At 39.1% G+C, this 18,236-nt stretch overlaps 1 protein-coding gene, 1 long non-coding RNA gene and 1 pseudogene across 3 annotated transcripts in view; 1 reads left to right on the plus strand and 2 right to left on the minus strand.

Moving 5' to 3' along the window:
- The window catches only part of PRORP (protein only RNase P catalytic subunit), a 121,110-nt gene that overhangs the window by 85,971 nt on the left and 16,903 nt on the right, over nt 1–18,236 (plus strand). The window lies entirely within an intron of this gene.
- LOC112657131 (uncharacterized) overlaps nt 1–18,236 on the minus strand; it is a 74,757-nt gene that overhangs the window by 23,616 nt on the left and 32,905 nt on the right. The window lies entirely within an intron of this gene.
- Nucleotides 6,850–8,373, minus strand: LOC112657126 (dnaJ homolog subfamily A member 1-like; annotated as a pseudogene).

The following is an 18,236-nucleotide window of genomic DNA, read 5'->3' on the forward strand; positions in this document are numbered from 1 at the left end:
CAGCTCTTCAGGAAGCTGCTCTTGTTCTATCAAAAACAAAAATAAAAACCCCACATGCAAGAAGAAGCCTTTTGCCTATCATTGGCATAGTGGGAGATGTGTCTACCTAGAAGTGGTATACATTATGCCACCAATTGTGCAAAGAAGGGGAAAGAAAACACACACACTTTCTTGCTTGTTCATGTCTCTTGAGAGGGCTACCCAAGAAGCAGATAGTATTGGTTGCCACTGGGGAGAGGAGCTAGGTGGCTAAGGGATAGGGTGAGAGGGACACTCTTCAATGAATACCCTTTAGTTTCTTTTGACCGTGTGGATTTATTACCCATACAAAAATAAGGCTTTATTCACTTCGTATATCACATTACCACATGAAGAGAATATATATACCAGTTGTCTTTTATTTGGTGCATTCTACAAGTTACTAAACTCCTAAACATATAAACATATAGTAGATAGCAAACAGGTATTGCTAAGGATCATGTAAGTATCTGTAACATTTTTTGTTTTGGTTACAGGGAACTTCCCACTCTATTTTTCACAGCTCTCAACTAGTATATCCTGATAAACATCAAGTGGCTGTGAGTAGGAGTGGTTCCTCCCAGAGAAGCCAACTGTAGATTTTGTATACAGCGAGGAGCTATGTGTTTTGTTTTTGTTTAGTTTTGTTGTTTTAGTGGAAGTTACAGATGGTGTAGGCCAAAACCCATGGCAGAAAACAGATTATGAACAGAAAAATTATGGGTCAGCAAATATCTTTGGTATTGCTCAGAATTTAGAGCAACTTTAGCAGATTTCCTTGATGAGAAGAATTGTTTGTGATATGTCATCAGAAGAATCATTATAGGACATGTAGAGTCATCAGCTCTCTTGAAATAAATTTTTGTAGCTGAAAATTTTCAAAAGTGCTCTAAATGTGTAAAACTCCACAGTTTTACACATTCACTGGGTGGCTTAGTCAGTTGAGCATCTGACTCTTGGTTTTGGCTCAGGTCATGATCCCAGGGACACAAGATCGAGCTCTGCATTAGGCTCCATGCTCACTGAGGAGTCTGCTCAAGATTCTCTCTCTCTCTCCCTTTCCCTCTACCCCTCCCCCATGCATGCTTTCTCTCTGTTTCTTAAAATAAATAAATCTTAAAAAAAAAAAAAAGACACCACAGAAACTCCACAGAAATAGCTATAGCCCATGTCTCCACAGAAATAGCTATAGCCCATGTCCATAGAAATTATATATATATTTATGGGATAAAGATGATAGAGAATTTTAAGGAAACAGAATTTTAGGTCTTGTTGAAGACTGATCAATAGAACAGAATGAAAATCAAGTATACATAAGGAATACATATTACCTATTTTGTATACATGCATATATGCTAAAGTTCAGAATATAGTCAGTAGACATTAATTGACTGGTTAATCTTTATGAACTCTATTTCTTTAACTTTGATAATAAAAAATAGCTAACACTATGGTAGCATATAACAATTTAGAGATCACTTCTGCAGTGTTTATATTACTTGATCATGTGTTCAAGAATTTATTTGGGGGAGGGTTCATATTTTAGTGAAAATCCTCTTTTCTTCTGACTTCCACCTCCTTGTATGGTTATGGACACGTAGATACTTCTGATTTAAAAAGAAAAAAAAAAAGCAGTTGAGGGACACCTGGGTGGCTCAGCGGTTGAGCATTTGCCTTTGGCTCAGGTCATGATGCCAGGATCCAGGGACTGAATCAAGCATCAGGCTCCCCATGGAGAGCCTGCTTCTCCCTCTGCCTGTGTCTCTGCCTCTCTCTGTGTGCCTCTCATGAATAAATAAATAAAATCTTTTAAAAAAGAAAAAAGCAATTAAGTGAACTTTTCTTGACATACTTAGCCTGTTAACTAAGAAGAAAATCTCCCATCTATGCTATAAAATGGTCTTTCCACCCTTCATTACATAATTTTTGCTTGACCCTTCATAAGTCCTTGAGCAAAATAAAACTTGGCAAGACAGTTCAAAACTGGCTCTATCATCCCTTCTTTCTCCTCCTTTGTAACAGGTAAGAATTCCTTTCCAAGTTTCTGGATTTTTTACTTGGTCTGTTTCTTCCAGTTGTAAGGAATCCTTTCCTAACATATACTTCCCCTCTGCTCTCAAACTTCCATTTCCCCTTTTCTTTCATTCATTAGCACATTCACTCATGCAGCACATTTTAATTGATCATCTGAAACATCAGGCCCTGTTCTTTGTGCCAGGGATACTGTGATCAAAACAGAAAAAACTCCCTGCCCTCTTGGAGCTCAAATTGTTTTTAATATATATGTGCCATCAGGGGTGCCCCTCACATTTTGGTCTGTGAATGTTGCCCTAGAGTCGTTCAGTGCACAGCCACCTCAATTCCACATGGTGGCCTTGTCTACTAAGCTTAATTTGGATGTTTGTCAAAATTAATTTCCTATAATAAAGTCAGTTGCCACATTCCATTGTTGCCAGAGAGCAACCCTTTGCTTTAAGGAAAGCATGCAGTCATCTCCATGGGGGTGGAAGAAGATTTTGTGGAGAAACCAACCTTTGTCTTTCTTTGTCTGTCTTTTAACACAGACTAACTGTGTTAAAGCTGCTCTAAAATTCACTTACCACTTTTTTCTTCACCTAAAGTAGTAATTGGAGGATATTTTTAGTTGCCTTTAAGGAGTTCTCTAATTATTTTCTTTCTTCCTTTCTTCCTTTCCTCCCTCCCTCCCTCCATTCTTTCTTTTTTTCTTTCTTTTTGTACAGCAAAACATGGGACTTTTTTTCTAGTTTTCTTTCCCTCTCAATCATCACAGCATCTTTTTTTTTCTTTTTCTTTTTTTCTGAGCTATGTAGTGATTCTTCTACCTTGATTTGTGATCAGTAAATGACCACAGAAGTCTGTGCCCTGAAATGTGAAGACAAAGTTGCATTTCTTGTATTTATTAGGGAGAGATATTTGGAAATAGAATTGCATTGGATTCCGTTTTACTATTATCTTGCCTTGTGAGTCTGGACAGTTCTAAATTCTTTAAACCTTAGGTTTTCCTTGTAATCAACATATGAAGCTGAGCATACTTATTGATAATTTCACACACACATGCCTCCCCCTCCCTGAAATAACTCTGAATTTATCTAAGAAAGCTATAATGTCAAGACTCATTACTAGAACAAACTGTGTATTTGAAGAATAATTCTTTGTGCATGTAGGGTTGGAAACATTGAGAAGTGTGTTTGCACATCTATTATAGTTAGAATCAGATGGAAAGGTTTAGAGATTGTGCAATTAGAGAATGTTTTCTACCCACAAATTCCCTAGTTGTGTGCTTCATATTCATTAACAGGCCCAAGGATGCTTGAGCTCAAATCTACTTTGGAAACTAATTTTCCTAAATATTTTGTTTCCTAGATCTTTGCTAAAATGATCAACAGCATCAGGTATCAGTTCCATCAAAACTTTACTCCATGAAGTGGCTTGTTTGTCCTGTGATCTTTTCCATGTCCAGCATCCTACAGCTCCCATCTCTGTTGCAAATTGCATCCTTTGAAGACCAGTAAGGGACCTCTATTTCAAATAACTCAGGGACATATGCTAATCATGTGTAAGACATGAGGGCTCCCCGGCCTCACTTCCCTCTTGGCATTTTATTTGCTTCATTCTTTTTTAGACTTCAGACAAGATTAGCTCTCTCAAATCCCTTTCCTCTTTCAATTCTTGTTCCCTATTTTTAGTATTTCATAACTGAATGTCTTTACCTGGGGCAGGCAGCTTTCCATCATCTTCACCGCTTAATTGAAATGACACTCTTCAGTGTTACCAGTGACTACTGGGGGGCATTGGGAGCTGGTATTTGTTCAGTATGTTCAGTGGAGCAAGCAGAAGGTGCCTGTGTGAGACACTTAAATGCAGCATCTCATTTAATTTCCACAACAGTTCCACAGATAGTGGTATTTCTTTCTTAAGGATGAAGGAACTATGGCTCAGAAAGGGTTAAGTAACTTGTCTCATAGCTAGTAGGTGGTAAAGTCACAGAATTAGATACACTTCCTTCCAAAACCCATATTCTTTCATCTGTAACAGATCTATTTATCCCTTCCTTCTTGAAATACTACTCTGGGCTCTTTGTGTCATGCTTTTTTGATTCTTTGGATCTCCATTGCTTTTTTTGTTGTTGTTAAGATTTATTTATTTATTTGTTTGTTTGAGAGAGAGAGAAAACAAGTGGAGGGAGGGGCAGAGGGAGTGGGAGAAAGAATCCTCAAGCAGACTCCTTGCTGAGCATGGAGCCTGATGTGGCGCTCGATCCCAGGATCTTGAGATCATGACCTGAGCTGAAATCAAGAGTTAGATGTTTAACGACTGAGCTGCCCAGGCACCCCTGGATCTCCCTTGCTTTAATCAGTAACTCATACAGCTGGCTTGCTCTAGCTTCTCTCTTCCTCATCTAAATTTCTCAAAAGACTGGTATACAATTTATTTCTTGCTACCCATTTACTCCCTAACCCCTAAGGGATGGCTTACCCCCATCACTTCATTGAAACTGTTCCCACTTGGGCCATTGTAATTTCCTAATTGCCAATTCCAGTGGACATATTTTAGTCCTTGTATTAGTCTGTTTGAGCTGCTGTAGTAATACCATAAATTGATAAATAGCAAACATTTATTTCTCACAGTTCTGGATGCTGAGAAGTCAAGTTAATGTTACTGCAGATTCAGTGTCTAGTGAGGGTCTGACTCTGTGTTCATAGATAGCCATCTTTTCACTGTGTCCTCAAATGGCAGAAGGGGAAAGGAGATCTCTCTAGCCTCTTTTAGAAGGGTACTAATCCCATTCAGGAGGGACCTGCCCTCATAACCTAATCACCTCCCATCTCCAAATAATATCACATGAAGAGTTAGGTTTCAACATGTGAATTTAGTAGGGAGATACAAATACTCAGACCTTTTCTCTTTTATTTGGTACTTTATTTTTTCTTCTTGAAACTGTGAATTCTGTGAGTCCATACTCATTCTTCTCCTTGTCCTCTGACCGTTCTTTGTCATCTCTTATTGAGCTCCTCTTCCCCCTTAAATGTTGATATTCTAAGGCTTCACCGTGATTGATCTCATCTACTTTGTGTGCTGTCAGGCTCCAAATCTATATCTCTACCTTAGACAAGTACTTCGAACTAAATATGTCCAAAACTGAACCTTTTCTCCTACGGATACGATTGTTCTTCAAGCCAACCAACCCAAAACCCTGGAAGTGATCTCTGACTTCTCCCTCTCTATAATCCTCAAATCCAGTCATTCAACAAGTCTTGCCAATTTCACTTTCTAGTTATTTCTCAAATCAGTTCTCTTCCTTCCCTCTATTCCATAGCCTTCTTTAAAAAAAAAAAAAAAAAAGATTTTATTTATTAGAAAGAGAGACAGTGCAGGGGGAGGGGCAAAGGGCAAGAGAGAAGCAGGGCAGGGCAGAGCTTGATCCCAGGGCACTGGGATCCGGACCTGAGTGGAAGGCAAATGCCCAACCCACTGAGCCACCCAGGTGCAACCCCAGGATGGATCTTCATAAGGTCAACCTGTGTAGGCCCCAATGGTCCAGTTAAAAGAGAAGGCTGCCTCTTTTAGAACATGTTTGCTCCCTGTCCTTCTACTTTAGTTACATACACATTTCCTGCTGAGGCTCTAGGGAGGAGCTGGCAAATTTACTTCCTGAGAATTATAATGTTTCGTGTTTTTTGCAACATTATACAGTCTTCAGATCATTATTAGCATCTGCTTAAATATCTACCATATCCTCCTTGTGGTTTCTCATCTCCAGTTTTGTTTCTTTCAAGTTCATCCTATTTTACAGGCAGAAATGACCACGTAACTCTCAAGCTTAATTTACAGTTTAACCGTAGATTTACATTTGTTGTCTTGACCAGGGAGATATCTGAATATTTCAAAAGACTTATTTGGGGAAAAGATGTGAACTGTGTTAGTAAGTTTGTTCCCCTTTCCAGTGTAGTTTTTATCTTCTCAAACTTTAGATATAATACCTGCTTACTAAGTGGAACAAATCAAACTCTAAATATACAATGCACATAACCTTTTTCTCATTAACATTTTCTTTTTCTGCCTGTTTTATATGAAGGGATAGAAACTAAAACACACTAATGAAGTTAGACACTGTGCTTAAGTAACCCTATGAAGTAAGCGTTTCCATTTTACAAACTGAAGTACAATTAAATCATTTCCTGGAATAAATAGATATAAGAAACAGGTCCAGAATTCAAATGCCAATCTAACTCCAAAGTCCATGCTCTTCCCTCAAATGCTAACAATTTGTTATGTTGTTCTCTGTTACAATTTCCAAACCGTGTATCTAGCCCTCCCCTCACTAGGTAGCTCTGAATTTGTTCATGCCTACATGTTAGGATAGCCTACTAATCCCAGAAATTGGGATGAATCCCAGAAAGTGGGATGAATAGGAAAATGATAATAGAAAGCAATGTTGCAGGAAAAGTAACCTGGCAATGGTCCATGAGAAACCTGTTTGCAAAACCAACCAGCAGACCTAATGGCATCTTGAACTAAAGTGATGACAGTCAAACTAAGAAAGAAGAAATGAATGTACTTAAATCAAGGAAGTTAAGACTCTTTGAAAATAAATATGTCTACTCTATTTTAATGAAAACAATTCTCTTAACATCTTAATCATTTAAGGTCTGTCAAACCTATATATTAACATATCACAATTTTGTGCTTTCATAGCCTAACAAAAACAATATGTAGTCTTTTTTTTTTTTACATGGCAAAATCAGAGCTTTTATATTTGAGTTTATTCTTCATTTAACTTTTAAAACATTACTATAGTTGAATATCAAAACAAAACAAAACAAAAAAAGAATATCAAAACAAAAACAATTGCAAGTAGTGAACTATTATTATAGTCCTTCACTTATTCACTACTGCATATAAAATGCCAACAGTGTTATTCACTGGCCCCCATTAAGAGGTCTGACACTGAACACCACCCCTAGGATGATGTTCACCATCCTCATATCCTTCTCCATTGTAATGGCGCCATTTTTCCTGATTGGGATCAAAGTCCACTAGTTCTACCTGGTTCATTTCATCAGTTCTTCTACTTCTTTCTCTCAAGTAGGAATTTTTCCAGCAAAGAAAGTTTATCAGAAGAGAGAAAGCCATTCTCAGGGAAGTTTACCTTAAATTCAATGATTAGGCGACCCTTCTCATGTGGTCAACGATAAATTGACAAGCCTTCATTTAGCACACACTTGATATCCCCATGCTTGACAATCTGACCTGGATGAGAGGTGATGACATTGGTTCAGTTGTCAAGAGTAGATACTGGCTTTTGAAAGCTGTGCAAGGCTTCAACCAGCTATATGTCCATACATATGAAAAGGTCTGCTCCTCATCAAGTAAAAATAACATGATCCTTCTGATCTAAAACAATGATAGTATTTCCTGGTTCCAGTCCTGGCTCTTGGTCTCCTTCACCATGGAACGTTATCTTCTGGCCATCTTTCATGCCTTTGTCAAAATGCACTTCTAGAATCTTCTCTTGTACTATCTTCTTTCCATTGCAGCTTTTACATCTATCTTTATGACTGATCCATTCCCCAGGTCCTGGCACTCCATTCACACAGATTGAATTTGCTGAACCATTCCAGGTCCTATCTGATGAATTCTTTTTTTTTTTAAGATTTTTTATTTATTTATTCATGAGAGACAGAGAAGAGAGAGAGAGAGAGAGAGAGAGAGAGAGAGACAGGCAGAGGGAGAAGCAGGCTCCATGCAGGGAGCCCAATGTGGGACTCAATCCTGGGACTCCAGGATCAGGCCCTGGGCTGAAGGCAGGTGCTAAACCGCTGAGCCACCCAGGAGGATCCCCTACCTGATTAATTCTTATTTGCATTCCAGTACCTCAGCAATTGGGACAACATTCAACTGCTCCTTTCTTACTACCTAGGCCTTCACATTTATCACAGATCAGTTTCTTTTGCAGAGCTAGTTTTCTTGTTGTACCATCATATAAATCTTCTAAGGTTACTGAGAGCTAATGCACATTTATACCTCTCCTTTCTCTCTGCATCCTTCCTCCTCCTCCAAAAAACATATCAAACATGTCTGTGGGGGAGCCAAAACCACCACCAGCTCCACCTTCTTTAATTGCCTGTTCTCCTTTGTCATATTAATTCTCTTTTCTTTGCATCAGAGAGTACTTCATAAGCTTGAGAAATCTGTTTAAACTTCTCTCCTTCATTTGGATTCTTATCAGGGTGGTACTTCAAGGCCACTTTCCTGTAAGCCTTTTTCAATTCCTCCTGGGTGGCATTGGGTTTGACCCCCCAAAACATCATAGTAAGTGGTTTCTTTGATCATTTTCTACAGCCCCTGAGAGGGCTGAGGCCCGTGTCGGGGGAGTGGGAAGGAGCGCATTGCTGGGCACAGCTCCGGCAGCCAAGCTTCTCTCTGTCTCACCAAAGGTTCTGGAAATTTCCCCAATATGTATTCTTTTAAAACGTACTGAGTCCTTTTATAGATATTATCTGATTTTATTCTCACATGTTTCTTTGGCGTAAGTAGTTGTATTTTTGTCATGTTACATATGAGGAAACTGGCTCAGAAGCTAAGTGACTTGCCCAGGGGTTAACAGCTCTCTAGTACTACACTGAATCCACAGTCTGTGCTTTTTTTTTCTTTTTTTTTTTTTTCAGAAATGTCGTTTCCCTGAAAACAAACAATTTTTTTTTCAAATCAAATGATCACATTCTCAGCGTCTAAATACCAGCTTAGCAGCATATTATGAGTTGGTTAGATCAGGCATTGAGTAGATGAAGAACAGAAACAGATGATCTGATTCATGCCATGGGCTGAATTGTATACCCCTGCCAAATTCACGTGTTGAAGCCCGAACCACCAATGTTTAGGTTTAGATGAGGTCATGGTGGAGGGGTCCTCACGGGGAGATTAGTGTGCTTATGAGAAGAGGAAGAGACAGAGTTCTCTCTCTCTGCCATGCCAAGGACACAGTGAAAAAGCAGCTCTTTGCAGGCCAGGAAGAAACCCATTACCAGAACTTGACCACACTGACATCCTGATCTCAGACTTCCCAGCCTCCAGAACTGTGAGAAATACACTTCTGTTGTTTAAGCCACCCAGTCTATGATCTTTTGTTATGGCAACCGAAGCGGATTAGGATAGTTCATAAAATTATTTTCTTGTGATGACTCCCAACTGCAGTATTTTGTAGAATTAGATACTTGCCTGGTCTACATCTTACAAGCAGGATTCTTGTTCCCTTTGACAGGTGGCAGATACTAGGCACGTTTTTTATTCTGCATTTCATACATTTCCAGTAAATGAAGCCATACTATTGCTATGTCAACTCACATTCATATGGCATGTCACATTCAAACAAGTTTCTCATTCACATGAATTATCCTGCCTTGTCTACCTATGGAAAATCAAGGGCCTTCTGCTCTGTTCTCTATTTAAAAACTTAGAAAAAAAAATTAGAAAAGTTATAAAATCTTTAAAAAAAAAAAAAAAGGGGGCAGCCCCGGTGGCTTCACACAGGCAGAGGGAGAAGCAGGCTCCATGCACTGGGAGCCCGACATGGGATTCGATCCCGGGTCTCCAGGATCGCGCCCTGGGCCAAAGGCAGGCGCCAAACCACTGCGCCACCCAGGGATCCCTCTTAGTAATTTTCTATTAGGTTATTTGTAAAAATTAATATCTTCACCTATAGTATGAATATAATTTTGATGAAATCTTAAAGTCCCACTTCTAGGCTAGGTGTATATATTTACAAAGTAGGATAAAATACCTTACAAATTATATTTTTTATGTTAGATTTTTAAAATTATGAACATTTAAAAAAATCTCTTACTATCTTCAAAAATATTGACAATTATGGCTATACTATTAGTGCAAGAAATTATTAATTTGGAAATCGAATGTACTGCCTCACATACTTGGGGGTTTTTAGTTTTAGTTTTTTGGTTTGTTTTTAGACACATAGCAGTGTGAAGGTATTTCATATTGAATGAAAATAAAGGAAGACTTTGACCTCCCATGCCATATCCTTCTTTTTTGTCAAATCCTCCCTCAGAGGAATCTTTAGAAAAGACTGGGTGCATCAGAGAGATCCAGATCAGAATTCTGTGCTATCATGTGCTAGTGAGGTCATCTTGGGCAAATAACTTCATTGCTTAGTTAACACTCTAAAACCAAACTTTCTGTCCCTTCCCCTCTCAGACCTAGTCTTCTTTCTGTATCCTCTATTTGGTTTGCCAGTACCACTCTCCATCCAGTTATCTAAGCCAGCAATTCCAGGTTTTTCTACCTTTTTATTGTCCACTAAGTTAACAAATCCTGCCAATATCGCCTCCTAAATTAACCCTTCCAGTCCTGCACTAATATGGTAGCCATGAGCCAGTGGGGCTGTTGACCACTTGCGATGTGGCTGACCATATTGAGAATTGCTGTAAGTGTGAAATACACACCAGATTTTTAAGATTTAGTATAAAAAAGGGATAGATACTATAGTGAGTTTTACATTAATTTCATATTGAAATAATATTTTTGGTATTGTGGGTTAAGTAAAATATATTACTAATATTTATCTCGTGTTTATTTTTGTTTTTTAATGTTGCTACCAAACTTTTATTTGTGGCTTATGTTCTATTTCACAAGGCCAGTACTTCTCTTGTTTACTTTGTCCTATGTTAGTTAGACTCTTCATCTCTCACTACTGTCAAAGTCTAGTAACGGACCTCCCTACATTCTGAAGCTCAGTGAGAATGCTCTTTCTGAAATGAACATCTGAAAGTATCACTGCTCTGCTACTATAGCTCTTCAGAGGCTTGTCATCACATAAACCCAAGGTACTGGGCAGTGCACAGTCTTGATTGTTTGACTTCTGTGTCCCTTTCAGCCTCTCACCTTCTCAGCACCTCCTTCCCCCTACCCTGCACTATACGCTCCAGCAGTCCTCAAATTTCTGTCTTGCCCTAAACACATCATGCTGTTTCATTCATCTGTGCCTTTACATATCCAATTCTTTAATGTAGAATGCTCGCCCCCATACCTCCCCCATCTTACTGGGGAGTTGCATTTTAACCTTTAACAACTTTCCAGAGGCCCCTCTTTTCTCCCTCCCTTGTAGAGATTCTACCAAACCTTTATTTACTCCCGCTGAGCTCTGAGCTCCTTGAGGGTCGGGGCCATGTCTTATTCATCCTTATGTCCATCTGTGCTTGGGACAGTACCTGGAGCACAAGTTACATTCATTTGGTAAGTTTTTGTATTAGTTATGTTGCATTAAAATCATATATATTACAGTGATTTGTTTACATGTCTGTCTCCCTGCTATGGAGTGAACTCTTGGAAGAAAAGAAGTGAATTTTATTGATACATAAAAATCCAAATATCCCAGCACCTCAAGTAGTGCCTGTGAGAGTGGACGCCATATTTGTTCAATTGAATTAAATAAATTCAGGTAGGACCTACTCTGAAATCTGCTGACTTTCAGGCTCAATCATTCAGAGGGCTATTGACTTGGAAGATCCCTAGGAATCCTTTTTTATCTTTAGTTTTTGGGATTATTTTGTGTGCTATTATTACTGTTTTTCCCTTCAGGTTTATTGAGATATAATTAACATAGAACATTGTGTAAGTTTGAAGTGTATAGCATAATGATTTTATATATATACATGTTCATATGTTTATGTATATATTTGATATATACATAGTGAAATGCTTACCACACAAAATTTAGTGAACATTTCCATCACCTCACATAGATATAATTTTTTTCTTGTGATGAAAACTTTTAAAATCTACTCTTCTAGCAACTTTCAGATATATAATACAGTATTGTTAACTGAGGTCACCATGCTGTACATTACATCCCCAGAACTTATGTACCTTATAAACTGCAAGTTTATACCTTTTGACAACCTTCATCCATTTCCCCCACCTTCTTGTTGCTGTTTTTTTTAACCTTTAGATGTTTTTCATCCTATTTTATAAAGGTAGAATACATGTTGACTGGGGGGAAAAAAAGTCAAATAATATCAAATGATGGAAATTGAATATTCTCTCAGTCCTGCTTCCCAGAGGAAACCACTGATAAGAGTTAAGTGTGTGTCTTTCAAGACTGTTTTTACACATACACACATAATTATTTTTTTCAAAAATAATGTCACTGAGTACAAAGTTTTGTAAGTGTATTTCAACAGTCAGATTAGGGTCATGTTCCATGTCATAACTTTGTTCCTGGGCTGGGCAAAGTGCTGTTCTTAGCTGACTTATTTTACAATCCAGTGCGCAGTCCTCACACTGCTTGCAAAGAAGAAAGAGCTCCTATACCCACAGGGGTTGGAATATATGACCCTGCTGCAAGTAGAAAATATCTTTGGAGTCTTATTTGTTTTGTCTTAAAAGATGGTGTAGGGGCCCCTGGGTGACTCTGTCAATTAAGTGCCTGCCTTTGGCTCAGGTCATGATCCCAGGGTCCTGGGATGGAGCCCTGTGTCAGGGTCCCTGCTCAGCGGGGAGTCTGCTTCTCCCTCTCCCCATCTGCCCTTTCCCCACCTCATGTGTGCTCTCTCTTGCTCTCGCTCTCTCTCTCAAATAAATCAATTTAAAAATCCTTAAAGAAAAAGTTAGTATAGATCTTGCTTTTGAAGATACATCTCTGTTTTCAAATAAAAAACAAAGAAATCCTAAACAAACAAACAAACTTAAAGTAAAATTGTCAGTCCAGGAGGATATGCCTATTTGTCCTCTGGGCTTCAGGGTAGCCCCAATATATTGCCAAGTACTGTTTGTGTATACTCCAGTGTAAGAAATACAGTGTTAGGCTTTCAAATAAAAGTAGCTAGGGATTTCCCACAACTTAGGAAGGAGGGAGCAATAGATGGTACTGGAAAAATCATTTTCACAGTTAGCTACAGAATAAGGGACAGGATTAGGAAAGGAACATTTTGAAAAGAAAGGAGTTAGAATAGAGAGGTATTATTATAAGAGGGTTACTGATTAAGAGAATGGGTTTGAGGTTAGAATTAACATAGGTTTGAAACCTGGCTCTGCTGTTTACTGGCCTGTGACCTTGAACTATTTCTTTAACCTTACTGAGCATCAGTTACCTCATTTGTAAAAGGGCATTAGGAATAGGATAGCAATAATGGTGCCAAAATCATAGGACATCTATGAGGATGAAATGATGATGTATATAAAGACATTTAAAGTGCTTCTGACCTGTCAGAATTGCTCAATAAATTATAGCTAAAGGGGGGAAAGTAGAAGATTCTTCTTTTTAGTTTACATGAATTTTTAACCTATATCTTGGAAAAAGAGCCTCAGATAGGTCTTCTATCAAGAACCAACTCAGTCCACCCATATCTCTGCCTTGATGAGAGAATAATGAGCACACTTGTCTCATTTAATATCTAATTCCTCCTCTCACACCTCTCCCTCAAATCACATCCTCATTATTACTTCCTGTCATTTCCAGTTTCTGTGCCCCCATTTCTGCTAAGAAAAGCAGAAGTGAGGGAAATATGAGGGTTTGGGGATTTCTAAAAACTGTTCCTAAGTTCTCGTTGTTACCTTATATTGAACTGTAGCTCTGTGAATATAACATTTGCTGGATCTTTTCTCTGGGAAACAAAGGAATTTCCCCATTAGCTTTGCATTTTAACTTTTTAGAGGATGAAAATTATTGTATTAGGCACATACAGTATGAGAGTTATGCAGATCCAAGAGTTCATTACATCAAAGAAATTCTCTGTTGTTTTATTTTTCACTCTGCATTGTGCAAATGGGGAGACTCAGGCTGTTGACTTGCCTCAAGGGTGCAGGTACATTGCTGACCCTGAACTGCTAGTTGTTGTTGTTTAAGATTGTGTGTATATATTTGAGAAAAAAGAGATTGTATGTGAGCAGGGAGGGGCAGAGGGGAGGGATTAAGAATCTCAAGCAGACTCCATACTAAGCCGGAGCCCCACTCAGAGCTTGATCCCAGGACCACAAGATCATGACCAGAGCCAAAACCAAGAGTCAGACACTCACCCAACTGAGCCATCCGGGCGCCCCCTGAACTGTTAGTTTTAAACATTTGAGGTTGCTCTTTTGTACCTCAAAAATGATAGAATATGAAGACCTTCATATGATTCATATTACAAAGCCTTTGTGTGCATGTGTGTGTAACATATCATAAAGAACACTTTAAGCGTAGATATATAGTGTACACAATAATGATAAAACTAACTCTCCTGTGCCTACCAGTCAAATTAAGCTGCTGTCTGTGTGCCCTAACTTATTTTTCTTCCTCCTACTAACCTCTTCTTCCCCCATGCCCATAGCCTGAGTATGGTGTAAATAATTTCCTTGCTTTTCTCTATTTAGGTTTGAAAAACTAAATAGCAAGTTCAACCCTAGCTGTGTAAGGAAAGAGCAGTATTGCCACTATTAGATGACAAGTCCCCAGAGAAGGTGAACAGAATCTTTGGTTCATGGCTTCTCTGAGCTTGTAAGAGCCCTTTCTGGGGAAGTAAAGGCTTAAGGTTATGCACAAGCATTAGGAAACAGAGGTTTTACCTCAGTGAGGGCATCTGGCAGAGTTGTAGTTTGGATCAGTTTCACAGCATTTGACAGAAATATGGTCAAACACAACAGGCTGCTGTTTACTACCTCTAAACTCGCGTGGCTTTCCTCCAGATTTTAGGAGTAGATCAAAACAAAAGCTTCATGCATTTTCAGTAAAATGCAAGTCTTCACTGCAGCAGGGCATGGAGTGGGAGTATAGTAACTCCAGACCATGGTTAAGACAGTATAAGATCATGCAGGCATTCTATGCTTAAATAAAAATGATGATGTGATGGCAGTGGGGATCGTGGTGATGACTGTCCCAGTGTGGCTCTCGCTTGAGTCACTTTCCAATCTGGATTGTTTGCCCTCCGAATCTGATACACAGCCATTATCCTGGAATCTCTCTTCATCATCATCCTCCACTTCCCACTGTTTCCTGTCTTCCTCTTTCTTGGGCTAGTGTCTTTAGTGGAAAACATTCTCCAGGAGCTTCTTAAGGAAGGATGCCTGGGAGGTAAAATTTCGGAGCGCTTTCATGTCTAAAAATGTCTTTATATTATTCTTATATCTGAAGAGTGGCTGAAAATAGATCTCTAGGTTAGAAATAACATTGCTTTGTTTCCAATGTTGGAAATCTGAAAACTTCTTTTTAAACTTTTTTTGCATTTATTTTATGCAGAATTTACTCCTGGGCCGTAAGTTTTTGTTTCCTCTAGGATATCTTTTTCTTCTGTGTAACATCCTCTTCTGGCTTAGGGACAGTCTGCTCTTTTTCAGTAAGGATGATCTCAGTATGGCAAGGAGAGCTCACATATGGGTGAATCTGCCCATGAACCCTGTAAATTCTACACCGCATGTTGGGGGTTTTGTTCACCTGGATGTGCTCAATGACACAGAGACAGAGAACCTACATCTAGACCCTTAAGTTCAGCATTACCCTCTGCATTTTTAAGCATGTGCAGCAGAAATTCAGCACTCTTTTTGGGCCACCGACCCTATCTATATCCAGCTCCACTTTTTGGCCTAGACACACCTACCAACTCCACCATTGTAGCGACAGAATGGTACACATTGCTTCTGCAAAGTGACATTCTTCAGATACTTGGTGGCTTTTCAGATATGCATCCTCTTGATGGCCTGGGCAATTTCACATGTGTTCTTAAAGGAAACATGAAGATTGAACCTCTTGATTTGCATGATTTTGTAGGGTTTTCTGAGTCATGTAAGTAGCAAACCATTTTCAGAGATCATCTCAGGCTGCTTATGGGAAGAGTAGAAATCTGAAGACATTCTGATGCCTGATCTTTTCTGTATGATCTGTTTTTTTCTTTCTGGAAGCTTTTAGAATTATCTTTTTTATCTCCAGTATTCTAAGCTTTTATAGTAGTATGACTTGATATGGTCTGTTTTGCCATTCATTGAGTTGGGTATGCAATGGACTATTTCATTCTAAAAACTCACTATCTTTCTGTTTTGGGAAATGTTCTTTTATTTTCTGGTGACTCCTTCTCTCTGTTTTCCCTGTTTGTTCCCTCCTACCTTCCTCCCTCCCTTCTCCTCTCTCTCTCTCTCTCCCCACCTTGCCCCCTCCCCCTCTCTCTCTTATCCAGATGTTAGCTCTCCCAGGCTGGCCCTCCAAATTTCTTACTTTTTACCTCTTTTCTCCTTTTCTAGGAAGTTTTCTCAGTGTTCTACCCTCTGTTGATATATATATTTTTTTTTTTTTAATTCATGGTAGCAGCCATGTTTACATGTTCCTAAGAGCCCTTCTTTATTTTCTTCCTTTAGAAAAAAAAGCATAGTGAATATATTGTCTCATGGAATTTTTTTTTTAAGATTTATTTTGAGAGAGAGTGTGCACATACATGTGCAGGGAGAGAGGCAGAGAGAAAGCATCTCAAGCAGACTCCCTGCTTAAAGGGAGCCCCACAGGGGCCTGATCTCATGACCTTGAGATTAAGAGTCAGAGGTTCAACCAACTGAACCACCCAAGTGCCCCATTATCTCATAGGATTATAATGATGGGTTTTTTTTTTTTTAACATTTTGTTAATTTATTCATGAGAGACACACAGAGAGAGAGGCAGAGACACAGGCAGAGAGAGAAGCAGGCTCCTTGCAGGGAGCCTGATGTGGGACTTGATCCGAGGACCCCAGGATCATGCCCCGAGCCGAAGGCAGACGCTCAACCACTGAGCCACCCAGGTGTCCCTGATAATAGGTTTTTGTAGGGGTTTTGCCTTCTCCCTTTATAGTCTTTTTTGTTTGTTGGTTTTCCTTATTTGTTTTAGACTCTTCCATTTCACAGGCTCTCCACCCTGTGATAATTCTTTGCTATCTGCTTATGATTAAACATAATCTAACGATGATTACAAGCTCTAAGTGTGTAGGTGGGGTTATTGACTGTTGACTTCATGGTAGGGTGATCTGGGTCAGCCATTTGTTGGGGAATTCCCAGTCAGTATCTCTAGGGGTTTTTTTTTCCTTTGCCCTGGTCAGATCCCCAAAGGAGAGTTTCCAGTCTCTTAACTGCAGGGCAAAGGCCTTACTACTGCCAGTGTTTCTGAGAGCAAGTAAGGAAACAGGTCTGAGTTTCTCTAGGTTCTAATTTCAATATGCATATATTCACATAATCCTTATTTTCAGTATGGTATGCACGCTGTCACATGTGCTTGTTACGCCAGTGTAGAGATCCTTTGATTTACCACATCCACGTAATGAACCTTCAGACTTCCTATCCCCACCTCAGCAGAAGCAATATGGATGTGGGGTGAGAGGGAAAATTTAAGAATCTGATGCTGCTTTAACAGCTTTTACCAGTTCTCCTGAGTTAGAACATATACTTCCATTTAGCCTGCCACCTTTGCTTTTAGTTCTGGAGAAATTAGGTTGGTTCTTAGCTTATCCCTCTTTAAGTTTGACTTTGTTGGATCTGCAAGGTTAGTTGCCACCTGTCCATCTCTTTCCACCTTCCAAATTTTATTTCTGTTATCTCCTCTCTTGTTCTCCAAGTTCTTGTGGGTTTGTCATTTTAGAAGGTTGTATATTACAGTTTTACTGGGATTTCAAGTGGGATTAATATCAGATGCATGTATTCCTTTTGTCTTCTTAACCTGAAAGCTTATGTTCTGCTCTTAACAAGTGCTGACAGAGAGATTAACATAAAAATCACCCAAGTCTGTGATAATACCAAAAGAATCTCTTTCTTTTTTTTTTTCAGTTTTTTTTTTAAGATTTTATTTATTTATTCATGAGAGACACAGAGAGAGAGAAAGGCAGAGACATAGGCAGAGGGAGAAGCAGGCTCCGTGCAGAGAGCCTGACGTGGGACTCGATCCTGAGTCTCCAGGATCATGCCCTGGACTGAGGCAGCGCTAAACCGCTGAGCCACCCGGGCTGCCCCATTTTTTTTTTTCAGTTTTGATTCTCTTTCCTTTTTAGTTTTTTTCGGGGAGATGGGGTGGTGGTGGATGGATACAGTGAGGTTTGGGAGGTCTAAATGTACTAATCCAGCCTGTACTGTCTAATAATATCTAGTATTATTCAGTTCTTTTCCATATACTTTGTAGCTACGTTAATCCTCATAATAATCCAGTTTGTATCTCCATTCTACCAATGATGAAACAGAGGCCCAAAGAGGAAATGTAA

This window comes from Canis lupus, chromosome 8 (genome assembly GCF_003254725.2).
Source record: "Canis lupus dingo isolate Sandy chromosome 8, ASM325472v2, whole genome shotgun sequence".
Lineage (NCBI taxonomy): Eukaryota > Metazoa > Chordata > Mammalia > Carnivora > Canidae > Canis > Canis lupus.